We start from the raw sequence: 19124 nt of genomic DNA on the forward strand, positions 1-19124 counted from the left end.
AGTTTGAATCCAAGAATCATTGTAAGTCGCTTACTCTCCTGCGGTAAGAGTGGTTCCAGATTCGATTGATGTTTCCTTGTGTCTTTTAATTTGTGAAGCATGTTGTGAACTTGCTGCCATGTTGCTACCGTGAGTTCTTGTAGGAAGTTGAGATAGGGTTTGTTTGTTTGCTTTCTTGGCTTGTGGTTGCAGAAGAATTCGGATTTGATGCTTTTATTTCCCTTTCATTTTCTTTGCTGCTGTACAAAACCCGAACTGCCTTTTTAGTCCAGGCAAATGGTTGGATTTCTCATTTAGCTTCTAGTTTCCTTGCGTTGTAGTAGGCATGAACAACAATTGAAATTTTAGTTGAGTGTGTTGTGAATTTTAGTTCAATCGACAGTACTGGAATTTCATTCTTGAATGTATTAATTTAGTTTTAATTGATATGATTCATGTATGCAGAAATTAGATACAAGGGTTATTGCTAGGGCTTTGGGATTTCATTTTTCATATCTAGTAATGATGCTAGATAGTTTAAGCATAGAATAAGGAGGTTAGAGAATAATTGAGAATAGCTTATGTGTTTTGAATTCTGCAGCTTTGTGATGGTGTAATAAATATGTTGTGCACAGATCCAGTTGTATCTTTAACCAGTAATAGGTAGATTCACTTAAGTTTCGTTTAATTTGGGTTATGTACCAAATTAGTGTGTAGCATACAAGCTTTGAATAAGTTTCATATAGTTTTTAAAGCTTCAGTAGGCTTTAGCTTGGAATGGCTGTGTAGCATTTTGGGTTTCAATTGTGGTTCGGCTGTTTTCTATGTGATCCTGATATGTTCTTTGATGGTTTATGATCCATTTCTGTGGAAGGCTAAGGTAGTGGCATAAATGTTGATTGAATTTGTTTTCTCTTGATGCAATAAAGGTTCGGACAGATTATGGTAGAGCCAATCCTTGATATTTCCGTATCATTAAATAACTAAAGTTTTCTAAAGGTTCGGACAGATTATGGTAGAGTTAATCCTTGATATAACGAGTCATGTATAAAGGACTTATAGGAATGAACAATCCGGTTCTGTGGGTTTTGATTTGCTTTAGAGATTATAGTGCAGAAATTTATTAGCTAAGAATGCAGAATTCTGAGTAGCATGTTATGTAGATTCTTAGTTAAGCTTTGTATTAGCAGTAGGCTTGTATCATATTCATGTAGCAGTGCAGATTTTTCAATTCGTAGTAGAGCAAATTTTTGTTTTGTAGCATGCAGATTTTTGTTAGTTATATATGCAGATTTCTATTTAAGCTTCAAGGCAAGTTCTGTTAAAGCTTATATAGTATGCAGAATTTTGTAGCGTAGTATGCAGAACTTTAGTGCAGTTTAGATATCTTAGTTGTGCAGTTTAGTACTTCAATGTTAGAAATTGTTTTAAACATTTCAGTTCTTTTTAAGAAGCATTCTTTTATTAGAAGTATTAACGAGTATAAGAAAGATAAAGAAAAGAAAGAAAAAGGCCAAGGCCTTAAGTAGATCCCAAAGTCAAGATTTTAGGGATTTTGGCACACAAGGTGCTAAAGAAAATGCCGAGGCATTATATATTAGAAGTATTAAAAGATAACAAGTATTTTACTTTTATCAGTGGCACTGTACTGGACTCTCAGTTGTCCTTGGGTTGGGCTCCCATAGTCGTCCCTAGGTTTAGATAACCTAGTAGTAACGACACGGCCGACGGTCGACGGTCGACGACCCGAGGGTCGCCAAATGGACCACCAAATGGGTCGGGTCGTTACAATAGTAAATCCTACTAGATTCGGACTAGCTACCTCGGGTCTAGTTAGGGATGCGCGCATAACAAGTACAGTTGTCGGGCCCAAGAGAAGATGATTATTATTTTGATGTATTAAAAATATAAATTTTTGAACAAGTAAAATAAGTTTCATAAAAGTATAAAAGTACAAATTTTAAACAAGTGAAATAAGCTTCACATAGGTTTAAAATTCAGCAAGTTTAGTTCTTTATGTTAGCATGATTGTATAGATTAGCTTTACGTGTTTAGCATTTCATCATGTTTGATTCCTTTACTAGTAGATGAGCATGAGTAGTTTTCCTTTTGAGCATTCAGTTTTAGTTTTCAGTATATTCACATGCATATAGAGATTTTGTGAGTTAGATAGCGCTTACTAAGCATGTTGCTTATAGATTGCATTTCCTCTTACTGCAGATAGAGCAAAGAAAAAGTTATAGCAAAGGAAGGCGACAAGGAGGTGCGGATGGATGTGTGATGTTTGGACTATAGAAGCCTTGGGATTTAGCATAAGAATTTATTAACAAAGAGTTGAGTAGAATGTATTAGATGAGTCATTTAGTCTTCCGCTGCTAGTTAATTGTAAGTTTTGAGTTCTCCGAGAGTTTTAGGAATTACTATCAACATGTGTGCAAATGTTAGTTAAGTAAAGTTAGTAGTCCAGTAGCGCTCCGCCCTCATAGACCAGTAGCCATAACCAGGTTTCTTCTTTTTGTTTTGTTTAAACCCTTTTAGACTTATAGTAGGGTTATCTAAGTGCTTGATTAAGCATTCTGAAGATAAAAACCTAACCTTATATCAGTGTCACATAATTGACAAATACTAGGAAGATTATACTTGAAATTTTCAACAAGTAATACTTTTGTAATAATAAAGTAAGTTCTAAGTTCAATATTACCTATACCAATTACCTTGAGTTTACCGTTTTTCCCAAAGGCAACTGCTCCTAAGCTTTTGTAGGTTAGCTTAGTGAATTTGGTGTGATCCCCAGCCAAATGTATAGAGCAACTATTACCCAAGATCCACCTGATTTCCTACAACAGGTAAGAGTTAAGATTAGTTTGAATTTGATTTTAAGTTTAACGGTTTAGTTAAAGTTTTTTATTTTTTTTTGTTAAGACGAATCCTTAAAGTTAAAAATTTTTAAAATAATTTTAAAAGTTAAAAAGATTTTAAAACAATTTTTCAAGTTAAAATATTTTTTTAAAGTTAAAATAAAATTTTTTTAAGTTAAAATAAAACTTTTTTAAGTTAAAATAATTTTTAAATTAATTTTTTTTTAAGTTAAAATAATTTTTAAGAAAATATTTTAAAATAATTTTTAAGAGAATTTTAAGTTAAAATAATTTTTAAGAAAATTTTTAGGTTAAAATAATTTTTAAGAAAAATTTTCAGTTAAAATAATTTTTAAGAGAATTTTAAGTTAAAATAATTTTTAAGAAAATTTTTAGGTTAAAATAATTTTTAAGAAAATTTTAAGTTAAAATAATTTTTAAGAAAATTTTAAGTTAAGATAATTTTTTAAGAAAATTTTAAGTTATGATAATTTTTAAGAAAATTTCAAGTTAAGATAAATTTTAAGAAAATTTTAAGTTAAGATAATTTTTAAGAAATTTTTAAGTTAAAATAATTTAAAAGAAAATTTTAAGTTAAAATAATTTTTAAGAAATTTTTTAATTTAAAATAATTTTAAAGACAAATTAATTTTTAAAATAATTTTTTAAGTTAGATTAATTTCTAAAATAATTAATTTTTAAAATACTTTTTAAGTTAAATTAATGTCAAAAATAATTTTAAAGTTAAATTAATTTTTAGAATAGTTTTTTTAAAAATAATTTTGAAGTTAAAATATTTTTTTAAATAATTTTTTAAGTTAAAATATTTTTTTAGTTAAAATAATTTTTAGATTAAAATAATTTTTAGATTAAAATAATTTTTAGGTTAATATAATTTTTTTAAAAGATAAAATATTTTTTAGGTTAAATTAATCTTTAAAATAAATTTTAAAATAATTTTTAGGTCAAAATAATTTTTTAAAATGAAATATTTTTTTTAAATAATGTTTTAAGTTAAAATATTTTTTAAAATATTTTTTATGTTAAATTAATCTTTAAAATAATTTTTTTAAGTTAACATATATTTTTTAAAAATAATTTTTTAAGTTAAAATATTTTTTGAAAAATAATTTTTTATGTTAAAATATTTTTTTTAAATAATTTGAAATTAAATTTTTAATTTAGTTTTAAATTAAATTAAATTTGATTTAGTTTAATTTAATTTAATTTAATTCTAATTTATTTTAATTTTAATTTTAATTTAATTTGATTTAATTTTAATTTGATTCGATTCGATTGGTTTGGTTTGATTTAATTTGAAGTCCTTAGTCATCTCACCCGATACGTTTTCAATCAGGGAAACCTATAATTTTTGTGAGATGAAGTTAAGTTCAATTTTTAGGATTTGGTTTAACTTTGTGTTAGATTCAGGTTTAGCTTTGGGCTCAACAAACAAACATTATTTGGATAAACTTCTGGGCTATAGTGAGTCACCTGGACATCATTAGAGTAACCATGTCTTCGAGGTTTTTCAAATAGTCCTATCCATTGAACTTAGTGCAAAACCTTGGTCTAACTAGTTAGGATTCGTAAGGGGTTGCTTCAGTTAGTTCCACTCAGCCAAATGCACCAGGCCAAAGCCATATCTTCCTAGACATGCATAGACTGAGCTTCCCTAACCTACTATCATCCAAAACTTCACCAATACCGTAAATCAAGTTAAACTTAGTCCTTTTTTTTTAAACTAATCCTAATTATCCTGCCAGGTAGGTTATTTTTGGAGGTGCCAACTAGTTTGGAGTCTCTCCCTGAATTATTGATCTGGGTTAAATTTTAGTTTTGGGTTTATGTCGATTACTTTTGTAATTGTAATCAACTTGATGATAGTTTGGTTTTATTTTGATTCTATAGTTATTTTTATTATTTGATTTTGGTTTAGTTGATTTAATTTTATAATTAGAATCCTGAATTGGATTTTTAGATTTTACATAATATATTTCATTTTTAGGTATATAATATTTATTAATTCTTACTTGCGTGGTTAAACACACTTTCGGAACCCAACCTTTGGTTTGTTTTTTATTTTGAGTTATTAATGATATAAATGACTTATTTGAGTTTGACTTGTACCTAAGTCCAGATTTATTGTATACAACCTTTTGATTATCCAAAATAAGATCTAAATTTTTAGATCTAGCTGTAAATTTTTCTAAAAGCCCTTTTAGTTTATTAATTTTAGCTTTTAGTATTGAATTTTCCTCCTCAAGTGTTAAAACTTGATTTGGATTAAATTTGTAATTTGTTCCTTGAGGTGTTGGTTCTTCTCAAGGAGCATTTTATTTTGATTTTCAATTGCAGTTAACTTTCTATCTAAACATGCAATAATTTAAAAAAAAAAATTAAACTAAGGTATTCCTCCTCAGGACCTTCGGAAACGAGTACGGACTCGTGGCTCAATTCAGGTTTGGACCTGTCTTCCAATTCGTCCTTCGATTCTGACTCGCGAACCATCAACGCAAGGTGGCTTTGGTGCCTCTGCTATTCATCTTTTGATTCTTCTGAAGACAAATTGTCCCACGTTACTTTAAGTGTCTTCTTCTTGGTTGTCTTTGACTTGTCGTTCTTCAATTTTGGGCACTTGTTCTTATAGTGGCCCTTCTTGTTGCATCCGAAGTAGGTCACGTTTCTTGGTTCAATTGTGGAGTTGATTTTCTGTAGGTCCTTTCTGCTAAAGTTCTTCTTTCTCCTGGTGAACATTTTTCTTACCAAGTTCACTAGGTACTCTTCGTCTTCTGAATCTTAGTCAGACTCATCTTCAGGTTCAGGCTTGGTCTTTGTCTTTTTCTTGGACGAACCTGCAAAAAGAGCGATATCTTTCTCGATTTAGGCGTTAGTTTGCTCGTGTAGCTCAAGTTCACAAAATAACTCATCTAACTTTAATTTAGAAAGATTCTTCGAAATCTTGTAGGCATCCACGATGGATGCCCACAATGCATTTCAAGGAAACGCGTTTAGAGCATACCTGATCAAATCGCGGTTCTCTATTTGGTGGACGATAGCATGAAGTCCGTTGAGGATGTCCTTGATCCTTGTGTGGAGCTGACTCACGGATTCTCCTTCCTACATCTTAATATTAAATAACTTATTTAAAAGTAGGTATTGTTTGGTTATCTTGGCGTCGCTGGTTCCCTCATGAAGTTTGATGAGCTTGTCCCATAGTTCCTTCGCATTTTGGTGTGGGCCTACTCGGTTCAGCTCTTCCTTTGTCAGCCCGCATTGTAGTGTGTTGAGGGCTTTGAAGTCTGTCTGGACTTTCTTCTTCATGTCCGGAGTCCATTGTTCCGGGTTCAATAGATTTTCGGAGTTGTCGACAGGCGCCTTGTGGCCACGGGTGATGCTGAACTACTAGTCAAAATCGATCTTTAAGTAGACCTCCATACACTTCTTCCAGTAGGGGAAGTCATCATCGTTGAACAGAGGTGGGCGAATTGTGTTAAACCTTCAAGTTGAGACATTGATCTCTGCACACAAGGAAACAAGAAAAAAGATCCCAAGATTTGGTCTTGGATTAGTAGTGTGGGATAAAAAAAAATCTAAAACTGAATTGGTGTTGTACCAGTTCAGCTTAATTGCTACGAAATTTTTTTCCCCAAAAAGGTAATGATATCAATTTGGATTATATCGTAAAACTTAAAAACAAAAAGAAAGGAAAAAGAATTTCACCCCCTTTGTCTAATTGGTGGTTGCACCAAATCAGAATGGTACCCGCTTTGATACCACTTGTTAGATCGTAGAAGTCGCTAGAGGGGGAAGGGTGAATAGCGATCAAAAATTCGAAGTGAGTATGCAGTGGAAAAATAAAAATCACAACGCTAACACGAACCAGTTTTACTTAGTTCGGAGCCTTCGTCGACTCCTACTCCAAGGCCCGCACTTGTTGAGTGCTTTCATTGGACAATCACTAATAATTCGCAAACAAGATTACAATAGTAGGTACAAGAACTATAAAAATGAAATACTGATAACAATAAAAAAAAAAAACTTGAACCGCCAGTTGTCGGAGTAGCTTTGCAGTGTCGCAGGGGCAGAGCGCAATAGAGCAGTTGTAGAAAAAGTTGTTTTCTTGATGCTCTGTGGAGGCCTTCTTTTATAAGCATGCTCCAGGCGCTCGGATCCCTTCCGGGCTCCTAGACCATGACGTCGGCTGTCCAATCAGCGCTCGCCTAACTGTCAGGATAACTTTTGTCTTCTAGGCGACTGGACCGATTCCGGGTGCCCATACCAACTCCGAGCACCTGGATCACTTCCGGGCGCCCGGAGCACCATTTTCCAGAAGACTCCTTTTTTTGCAAGAAAATGTCAGTCCAAGGAAAAATAGAAGTTATACTACCCTACAAAACAAAAGTTAGCACAAATATAATAAAACAGGGCAATAATTAGATTCCGTCTCACCGAGATCAGAATCTAGTCACGATCTCAACTTAGACTTCCAAAATGGATCTAAGTTGGATCGACGTCTAAGTTCTCTAACTGGGAACGCATCCTCACCAAGTCACTCCCCTCCAATGACTTACCTTAACTTACCTGCCAGACGTCCGATTAGCCTGTCGACCTATCTGGACTTCTTGCCAACTATCAGGTCAGCCCGTCGACCTAGCTGGACTTCGTGCCAAACATTCGGTCAGCCCGTCGACCAGTCTGGACTTCGTGCCAACTATCAGGTCAGCCCGTCGACCTAGCTGGGCTTCGTACCAACTATCTGGTCGGTCTATCGACCTAGCTGGGCTTCGTGCCAGCTATCCGGTTGGCCCGTCGACCTAGCTGGGCTTCGTGCCAACTATCCGATCGGCACGTCGACCAAGCTGGGCTTCTCTTGCACACTTCGTCAAAGTGTTAAATCACAACCTACTTTGTCATTCATCAAAACCTGAGTTAGACCATTAGTGCTAACCGCACCAACACCTGGAACTCTATAGAAAAATAGGGTAGCTAAAAGAAGAAATATGACTCTTCTTGAAATGGCTAGGTCTATGATAACGTAGGCTAATTTGTCCATCTCCTATTGGGGAGATGCATTATTAACTGCGACCTATATACTTAACAAAGTGTCTTTAAAGTCAGTTCTATCTACCACATATGAACGTTGGACAAGCAAAAAAATTAGATTTGAGTAATCTAAAACCCTGGGATCAGCTGCTTATTTTCATGATAGTTCTCACAAGTATGGAAAACTATGACCTAAGGGCAATAAATATATCTTTATTAGATATCATTAGACTTCCAAAGATTATGTTTTCATAGGTGAGCAACTAGATGGAACTATCTTCGAAATAGATTCGAGAGATGCGACTTTTCTTAAAACAGAGTTCCTAACCAGAGGTAATGTTGATAAAAGTGTTCTTTTATTTAAGGATGATGAGATATTATCAACAAGAGAGATGTCAAAAGAGATGTTTGAGTCTAGTCAACTGAGTGGGAGTGATATGTCAAGTCATGAGTTGATTTCTTAATAGTCCAACTTATAAAGAAGTGTTCATAAAATCAAACCTAAGAAGAGGTTTGATATTGAGAATGATGCATTGAAAACACTCCCAGTTGACGATGATGAACCTCAATCTATTGAGGAAACATTGGGATTTAGAGTTAGAGAAAAATCAAAAGTTGCAATGGTTGAAAAGATGAAGTCTATGAATCAGAATCATGTTTGGGACTTAGTCGATCTTCCTCCTGGCCGAAAAGCTATTAGAAATAAGTGGATTCTTAAGATAAAGAGGAAAGTTGATGGATCGATTTACAAATACAAAGCTCGTTTGGTTGCAAAAGGATCTACCCAAATGGAGGGTATTGACTTTGAAGAGATATTTTCTTCTATAGTGAAATTTGTGTCAATACGAGTCATTTTGGCCTTTGTGGTACATTATGACTTGGAATTACATCAGATGGATGTAAAAAATACTTTCCTTAACGGTGAGCTTGACGAGAAAATCTATATGGTTCAGTCAGAAGGTTTCATTGAAGGCTAAGAGGAGAAAGCATGTAGACTTAAAATGTCTATATATGGGCTAAAGCAAACGTCAAGATAATGGAACATAAGATTTAACGAAGTCATTTTATCTTATGGTTTTGAGATGATCAATGAGGATCATTGCGTTTTCTTGAAAAGAGAAAAAAAGAAAAGTATGTCATTTTACCATTATATGTTAATGATATGCTAATAGCGGGAAATGACATTGGGTATGGGAATAAAGTTAAGAAGTGGCTGCCATCACAATTTGATATAACGGATATGGGAGAAGCCGAGTACATCTTAGGGGTGAAGATCATTAGAGATCATCCTAAAAAACTTTTGGGTCTGTCACAAGAGTCTTATATAAATAAGATGTTACATCATTTCAACATGTCTAATTGTAACATAGAACATACACATATTATAAAAGGTACTGTTTTGAGCAATAGTATGTGTTCCAAAAACTTTAGAAGGAATAGTTGAAATGAATAAAAAATTATATGTCAGTGCTATTGGTCGTTTGATGTACACTATATTATGTACACGTCCCGATATTAGCTATATTGTTGGCTTAGTCAGTCGCTTTCAATCAACTCAGGACCAAGCCACTGAAAGGTAGCAAAAAGGATATTCAGATATCTGAAGGTGACAACATATTGTTGTTTCTATTTCCAAGGATCATATATGAATTTAAAAGGTTATTTAAATGCAAATTGGGTTGGGGGCTTGGATGATAGAAAATCCACATCAGGCTATGCATTCTTACTGAATAGTGGTGCCATCTAATGGAACATCAAGAAACATGCTTGTGTAGCTTTGTCAACTATGGAAGCTGAATATGTGGCATGCACAACGGTTGTGCAAGAAGCAATCTGGTTGAGAAGGTTTCTAAAGCATCTGAAGATTGCTGAGGACAGTGAGAGTCCAGTAACTGTCTACTGTGACAGTCAAGTTGCAATAGCTTTTTCAAAGGATCCCAAATATCACAGTAAAAGAAAACATATAATTATAAAATATAACTTTTAAGGGATATTGTGACTAAAAGAAAAGTAATTCTTGAATATGTCCCTACACGTGCTACACTTGCAGATCCTTTTACTAAGCCAATGACTAGAAAGTAATTTAAAGAATATGTAAAGTCTTTGGGACTTCGTAAAATGTAACAATATTATAATAACAATCAGATATTATAGTTTGATTGTGTGATTTGCCATAATTTATTCAATGTATATGTTATTTTTTGTTACATTCATATAAGATTTTGGTGAGCATGTTGGCAGGTTGAGATTAGTCTACTCACATGAACAATCATCTCTGTTTATTTAGTATAAATAGAGGTAAGATTGTTACTTATAGGACAACTTTCATAGCTATGAACAGAGACATTTCCATAAGTTAAGGTCGCCTTAATAATTGTGTCAAGATGAGGTCATTTATGTATTAATAATGATTGAAGCAAATGAACCCAATATTTACAGAACTTGTTGAAGGCTAAATTGAAATTCATATGTTGAGTTCAGGATTAAATATTAGATATGTTTAGATTAAAATCTGTACGATGTAAAATTTGAGGAAAATATGTGCTCTTTTTAGTAAAGAGAATAATATCATAGCGTATGATTCATACCATATGTGCTAATGCAACAATAAGGGTAGTAGGAGAATAGATCCCTGTTTCTCTACTATGTGAGACCTTTGAAATTATAAGTTAATCTCAGTTTTCTTAAGTGACTATTTAGTTGTTTACTTGAAGTTTTAATTAATAACTGTTACTTTAGCATGTATCCTATGGGTATGGATGATTCGATTTATGAAGTATAACTAGGAAAATGACTGATTAGAATGAATAGATTTTAGCTAAAAAAAATAAGATTAAATATATTTGCATATTTTGATATTATTCACTGGTCGACCCATTTTTGTTATGTATAGAAATGATTGTGAATATTAAATATGAAACATGCTCTTGATATAATAGTCATTATAAGGAATTAAAGATGTTCATATTGATGTAAATAAAGATGATTTAATCTAGATAAATAGTAAGAAATAGATATCTCCAAGATAATGGTAGTGTGCCATTGGGAGATTGAATGTTTCCTGGATAAAGAATATTTACTGCCAGAAGAGAGGCTATGTACCATTATGAAAGTGTCCTTGATTTATTTGGAAGAGTAGCTAAGTAAAGTGTAACAACTTTGTTAGCATTGATTGCTCAGAGCGGCTATATAACAATCTTCTTAACAGCTATCGCTCAGTGTGTTTGCTATCGCATGAACAATTTTCTTTAAATATGAATTGGATGTTCTGATATGATCTTTGTAACTAAACCCTTAGATAGTCTATGTAACTTATTTAATCTTTGTGACTAAATAGTCTTAGTGGCGTACTTTAAACGAGTGGGAGATATAGGAAATGGGAGTGCGGGCATGCCCACGTTGCCCGCTTTCTTTTGGAGAAAATATCTCTTTTATCCCTGGGATAATTTCCATTATAAAGGGTGCCAAGGGTGGTTCACGAGACTGAGAAGTTGTGAACATGAGATTTGTTTTTACGTAGAAGAAGAACATCCGAGGTTGCGCGATTTGATTTGTAAAATTGTGGAGAGCTTTTCGATTCTGTGATCGCTCTTTCGACAACAAGAAACGTCTTTCTCAATCTAGCATTTCCTTCTCTCCGAATTTCATCACAATGAGGCATGATTTATTATTTCATACAATAAATTTCTATTATAATTCCTACACTTTGAGCATCTTCTATATATGTTGTGCTATGGGCTTTTATTGGTTCTACATGTTAATGCGATTTTGAGGTTTGCGTAGGTTGTGAGTTTGATCATAGTTATACAAAATTTGAAACCCTACAAATTGCTTTTTTGGTTGGTTTGATTTTTGAAATGTCTAGTGTGCCTTTGTGTGAAAGTAACAGCAGGGGAGGTGTGATTTTAATCGTTTATGCTATCAAGTCTCTTCGGTTTAGTTCTTCAATTTATGTCATTGAACATTGTTGTCTTTTTTTCTTCGGTTTTTTTGGGGTTTGGCTTAGATGCTTTAAATCAATCAAGTTGTATTTATGAGGTGTTTGGTTAAATGATGGAAATGACTATGGGTATGGATTTAATAGTAGGGTGGAATGAGAATAGGAATAGAAATGAAACCCATCAAGTTATATAGGTTTGGTTGATTCCCATAAATCTAATAATCAATTCCAAAATATCTTTTCTCAAACTCACAATCCAAACATTATCTTTTACTATCATTTCATTCTTTCATTCCCAAACTCATCAACCAAACACCCCCTTATTATTTAAATATTTAATTTATCAATAAATTTTTTAAAATTATGATTTAGTTAATTATCCTAGGGTTAATTATCGGTTTGAAATTCAACATTTAATTATGGCTTAGTTCTTTGCCATTCAATCCTAAAGACCTATTTTCGAAAACTGAAAAAGGAAGAAAAGATATACACGGGAAAAGGGAAAATGTTTTAGAGTTTTTTTCCTCTCTTAGAAGACACTTTATAAATAATTAATTCTTTTTAAATTCAACAATGACTCATTTAAAATTATGTTGGACGACATTTGCAATTCATTCGTATTCCTAATCTCCAATTACTACTTAAGCTTATGTTTTCAATTTTTTTTATCATTTTATATATGTATATATGCTTGTTTATAAAATTAATATATTTATCACGCATATTTATTATTAAGTGCACGTGACGACGTACGAATAGTAGAGTTGTAAATGAAGCCGAACTATTTTTTTCATAAGTTAAGTGGAGTCTAAATGAATAAGTTATTAAAATAATCATTCAAATTTATTTTTTATTTTTATTTATTTAAATTTAAATTTAATTTGAGCTTAATTAACTTGATGAATTGCATTTATTTTAATTATATCCAACTCCCAATTTACTTGATTGTTTAAATTTTTTATATTTTTAAATTTATTTGATTAATTAATAAATTTAGAGAGTGTTTGGTTGGTGGATTTGAGAATGAGAGAATGGAAGGATAGTAAAAGATAGTATTTGAATTGTGAGTTTGAGAATATAATTTAAGAATGATTTCAACTAGGTGGATTTTATTTTTATTTTTATTTTATTTCATTTTACTATTAAATTTATATCTATAGTTATTCCAGTCATTTAACTAAAAGTCTACTTAATATTAAAACTTATTCATTCATTTTAAAATTTTTAAATTATTTATAAGTTTAATATGTAAGAGGTACGCTTCTTAATAAGTATGATTCACAAGTTTCACCTGTTGATGTTATTCGTGAATATTATTTACGAAGAGATCATGATGGCAAAAGGTGAATACGTTCGTCCTTAGCGTCTTCGTTAACCCGTCTCAGAATCAACACGGAGGAGGTAAATCACGGACGACTACTAGCCTTTGAAATAGTGATTAGTATATAGATCATGATCTTTATTACATTGACAAATTGAATACTTATGGATTCAAATGTAATAATGAGTTGTTTAAAATTCTAAATTCTCATTAATTCGAATATCAAATTTACTCACGAAGATTCAGATCATTTAGTTTTTTTTAAAAAAAAAATTTAGTTCTTGTTTTGGAAGGAAAAATAAAGTCAACACCTTAATTTGTTTGTTTATTTTTTCAAACCATTTGGTATTTCACAACGTTAGATCATTGACCTGATCTAATTATTCAATCTATTTTAGTTCGATATAAAAGACAATTAATCAGGATAAAGCTTATTAAAAATAAATTGACATAAAAATAATTTATTCCTTTTGTCAATTCATTTAAAAATATTAGTAATTTTTAAATAATAGTTTAATAATTTAAAGAGTTTAACCAATTTTATATTTTATGAAATTATTTTTAAAATAATATACAATTAATGTATATTAGTTTATATATATTAATTTTTTTTATCACAGATGACATGGCGTCTTAAAATTTGCCATCCTTTTCAATTTGACATCATCAGTCACAAACAATTCAAACTTAGTTTTTTATTTTTATTTTATGAGAGAAAGAGAAGTATTTTTTTGATTAAAAAGTTGATCGCTGATTCACGTGCTGTGATAAAAAGTAATTACGATATGTTTTTTTGGTAATTTTTTATTTGCGTTGGTAAATTGTCGTTTTTATTTAATAAGAAAGAGAAAGAGAAGTATTTTTTGAAATTAAAAAGTTGATCGCTGATACACGTGCTGCGATAAAATAAATAAATTAATCGAATACTTGCCCACAAAATTTTTAAAAAATAAATATAATGGAGAACAAATGAGCATGAGCTCGTATCATATTCATACAAGTGGCAACTCAAAAAAAAAGAAGTATATATATTATTTTAAAACTAATATATAATTTACTCCAATAAAATTTCTACTTTATTAATTAATTTAGCATACTTAAAATTAGTAATTAGGTTCATTCGGACGTTCTTCCCCCCCTTGTCCCTAAATTATATAAAAAATATACATTACGGAAATAACGACTATCAAATTACCTAGGATCTTGGTAGAAGGAGTTTTTCTTTCAAGAGCATATATTGATATATTGATAGAAAATTTCTCACTTATCTTTTTTTTTTTTGTAATAAGTCAGTCTGCTGCTCTTTAATCATTCATCTTATTGCCTGTCTCTCTACCTACTACGCTGTTAATTATTTTTATACTCTCAACATACAAAGGTGGCTGCGTATAGTACACACACAAAACTGATCAGTAATTGCTCGAGGCCTAACTATATATATATAAATGTCCCACATCCAAACAATATGTGTGGCATAGCAAATGGCTACCCAGCCAGGACCCCTCACGCAATGGCCATGGCAGAAGCTTGGCAATATGAAGGTACCTACATCTCATGCATGCCTACAAACTTCGATCGTATGTCCTGATCAACTGCCGCAAATTAATAATCCTAATGCATATCTCTGTTTTCTTCTTCTTCTTCTAATTTATACTTTTCGTGAAAGTATAGTATTTGCTGTTGGGTCCATGGCTGGCACACAGCGTGCGCAACTTCATGGTGAGAAAGCCACGCGAGCGGGTCACGTTGGACATGTTCGTCTTCCCCATACTGCTCACTACAACAAAAATAGCTTTCCGCAGCGCGCAATTATGTTATCCGCAGCGCGCATCGCATGCTGCACAACTCCATGCTGTTAAAAGTCATAAAGCATTCACAGCGCGCGCCCGCGCGCTGCGGTAAATTACATTCGCGGCCCACAGTGGCGCGCTGCGGTAAATTGCATTCGCAGCGCGCAGCCGCACGCTGCGATAAATTGCATTCACAACATGTAGCTGCACACTGTAGTTAAAATCATTCGCAGCACGCTACCGCGCGCTGCGGTTAATTGCATATAAAATAAAAAATATATATATACCACACATATAACTATCAATATCGTACAATTATCATTAAAGACATAACTGTGTTACAAGCATATAAAAATAAAAATAAATAAATATCATAATTTTCTTTCCAATAGGAATAATTGTGTTACAGGTTGATAAGCTAAAAAAATTATAAACAGCAAGTCTTTCCTCTCCTTCTATGCCTCTATGAAGTAGTGCAAGTAGTTCAAAATCCACATTGATTCTGATTCTGATTGCTGCATTAATTTTTCTAACTCTCTTGCATTGGAATACATAAAATAGTCACAACATGAATAGATCATTGATGAGACTAGTCCTACAAGAATTAAACAACATAAGTTAGCATTAGATAACCAACCGCTGATTCATGTGTCTGAAAAGAATCAAATGATAGTTTTCTTATTCTGAAACAAAGGGAGTTAGAAACACATTAATAACATAACAAAAAACTATTTTGACAGAGAGGGGCACTCACTAACCTTCTGTGCTTTTACAATTAAAATTTGATCGGCTTGATGCCCTCCAACTGTAAAGAAAGGCAGGTAAGATATTAACATAAGTAAGAAAAACACAAATATAAATAAGAAATAATTTTTAGCTGATCAGAAAAACACAAATATAAATAAGAAATAAATTTTAGCTGATCAGAAAATGAATACCTCTACTAATCACGTGTATTAATTTTTATGAGAAAATTAGGTGGGTTCATTTTCTGATCACCTAAATAGTTATGTGGTAGCTGAAGTTTTATTGGAAAAAAAAAATTGAAGCAATAACTAAAATATCCAACAAATGCTAGTGATTAACTTTACTCATCTTGTAAACCTCAGCTGGAAGAAGCATAGGCTGGGGAAGCCATCTATGTTTCAGCCATGGATATAAAAGTGTATAGATGACCCAAAAAAATTGAGCCATAAACAATGCATGATCGACATCCAGTGTCATTTTTGGCATGACATAATCTAAACTCCGCAATAAAGGCTTGATGATAAATTCAAATGTATTAACAGGTGAACCTAAAGAAATAAGCAAACAGACTTTCAAGTAATAACTCATTATATTTGAAGAAACAACTTTCAAAGTATGTTGAATAATTAATTTGATATTAAAGTATAAAAGATGCCTGTATGACTGGAATTCACGCAACAAACAAAGCACATTGTGCAACAATGATTCCCTCAAACTTCCCATTATCTCAATTATGAAAATAACAGGCAACGATGTTATCACCAACAGACTTATAATTAGCCTAAAAGGATTAAAAGAAAACTTCACACATGTGAATTTATTTAATAGGATGTCCAAAAATAGAGCCAGTGTCAAAATATTGAAATTCAACAATAAACGTTGCCCTAGTATATTTAGAATATAAATTATTTAATTGTATTCCAAGATTTTCAAACTAAATACACATATATATAAAAGATATGTTCCTTACCAGCTTTTCCATGATAGCAAACTATTTGTTACTTCAAAAAATGAGATACTTATTCAGAACTGCACCGACTAGCACAGGAGCAAGCACAACCTGTGAAGCCACAAAGGGATGTGAAAATGGGAAAGAAACGCAAGTTAAATATGAAAATGCACATTCACTATATTGTATACCGTTTTCACTGTGGGCTTTCATAAACTTAAAGTATAACTCCATTAATATATAAAAGACATCATATTTAGATATGCAACACTTACTAAATGTGGGAAGTCAAAGGAAGTGCAGCATAACCAATAATCACCTACATATTGAACTATCAGTTAAGAATGGGAAGAATATTCCACACGTGTGACTTAACAGAAATACAGAATGTACCTATGAAACTAATCAAAAGCATGATTAACACTTACAGGTTTGGGAGCTTTAAGTTTCATCAGAAGATTGACACAAAAAAAAAGAAAACAAGAGATGGTGTTGGGGTGTCAAATATCAGGGAGGCAAAGTTTAACTTCATCATGGTAACAAGCTAAATAATAGCATGCAAGCAAAAATAGTAGCTAATTTGATTTAATTTTCTAAAATAACAACCTGTGACAAAAAAAATAACAAACAAACAAATATGCAAAACAACTATAATAAGCTTACAACTTGAAATAACTAAGATACACACTTTCTATAAATCACTACATATACATGAAAGAATAACCTTAAAAAGTGTGTTTTTCACCTAAGAGAGCCACCATGATAGCCAATACAGAATGTACACAATTGCCCATTCATAAAATTCAAGAGATGACACAAAGAAGCTTTAAGAATCAGGAAGAGTAATGTTTTGTAAAGAAAATATGACAACAATACTAGCAAAGTAGCACCTCTAATTTAGAAATATTATGCTTTTAAGTAAAGTGAATAGACAAATCTACTGAACTTCAGGATGTGTTAAAGCAAGATTGCAGATTGAATGTTGATAAATAGCAGACAAAATACTACTTACATGGCCACTAAAGTCAGGATGATCTTCTCTAGCTGGAATTAACACATTCCTACAGAAACCCATCACAAAAACCACACTTCTGCCAATGCTCTACCTTCTTCAATCTTAGTCATAAGCTCCAAAAGAAAACATTGCACAAATTCCACCAAGCTTCATCATATCACCAAAGCAAACAAAATCTAAAAGCTGAGAAAACCACAGCATGCCAGGCTTTGCCTTCAGACCAACAGAAACACCAACATCAACACCAAAAGGAATAATGCAAGAATATCAATATATGCACAAAGAAAACCTCCAATACAAAACCTCTGTGAAATATAAAGTCCGGCAAACATCTCAAGGAAATCCCAATCCATAAGAAAACCATCCGACAACATACATTATTTCCTATAGAGCATGCAAAGAATACCATTATAAACACAAAGTAAACCTCCAATATAAATCTGCAATCTAAAAAAACCAAAACATGCCAAACAACATGCTTGATTTTGATGCCACAATCAATCCAAAAAATCTTCTCTATTGTCCGTACTGTTAATTTGTAAATGAATTTTACAAAGAATTGGCTGCCAAGGAGGGTGATGAGCGCGTGGCGTGTGGCTGGAATAGTGCATGCGTTGGAAGGGTGGGACACACATGAATTCGGTGACGTGGTGACCGACGTGGACAAAGTTTGGCTAGCTGCTCTTGCCTATGGCTTTCTTCCATTTGATGCCATTTAATTCTCTTGCAAACTACTAGTCAACGTGGAAAAGAGGTGTCTTCCCTATATAAGGAATAAGGATTAATCTTCTTGTTTATGATATATATCTATAAAAGAATGTATACGACTATATATAATAATAACAAATATTGAGAGTTTTATTAAATAATATAACAAAAATAGTTAAAAATCAAATGCATATTGATTTTGTTCGAAATCTAAGTTAGACGAAGGTCGGGTGAATTATTGTTAGTGTTGATGAAGAGGCGACTAAAACACCCTTCTCGTATGCGTCCACCAGAACGGACCCCCATGTAGCACTGACGAACGACGATGCCTGAGCTGACGGTACCTGATCTCTGCGCACACTCAAACAAGCCCACGGGACGTTAGATGCCAGAAACCAGGGAAAAAAGTCCCCGGAACAAGCCCTCCGACGCTCAAGTCAGTTACTTTTTCCTTAGAAAAACAATGTACGAAGGAGAAAGAAAAGTAGAAAACAAGTGCGAATGTGCGCGAGAGCGCACCTACGCAAGGGAGAGGATCTCCCTTTTTATCTGAAAGTGCGTACCTCTGGAGGGTGACCGATATCAGAGAATGTCGGGTGTAAGGACCTATCGGGTGATGGAGGACACGTGGCATCCTTCTGTAGACTGAAGGAAGGTTTCATTCGCAGATGACCGCAAACCGTTGAAATATATCTTGACATTCAACAGTTATTCTCTGATAGGTGATTACGATTCCTTGACCTTATTGTCATGTAGCACCTTCTGTCCCGA

This window comes from Zingiber officinale, chromosome 1B (assembly GCF_018446385.1).
Source record: "Zingiber officinale cultivar Zhangliang chromosome 1B, Zo_v1.1, whole genome shotgun sequence".
In the NCBI taxonomy this organism is placed as follows: Eukaryota; Viridiplantae; Streptophyta; class Magnoliopsida; order Zingiberales; family Zingiberaceae; genus Zingiber; species Zingiber officinale.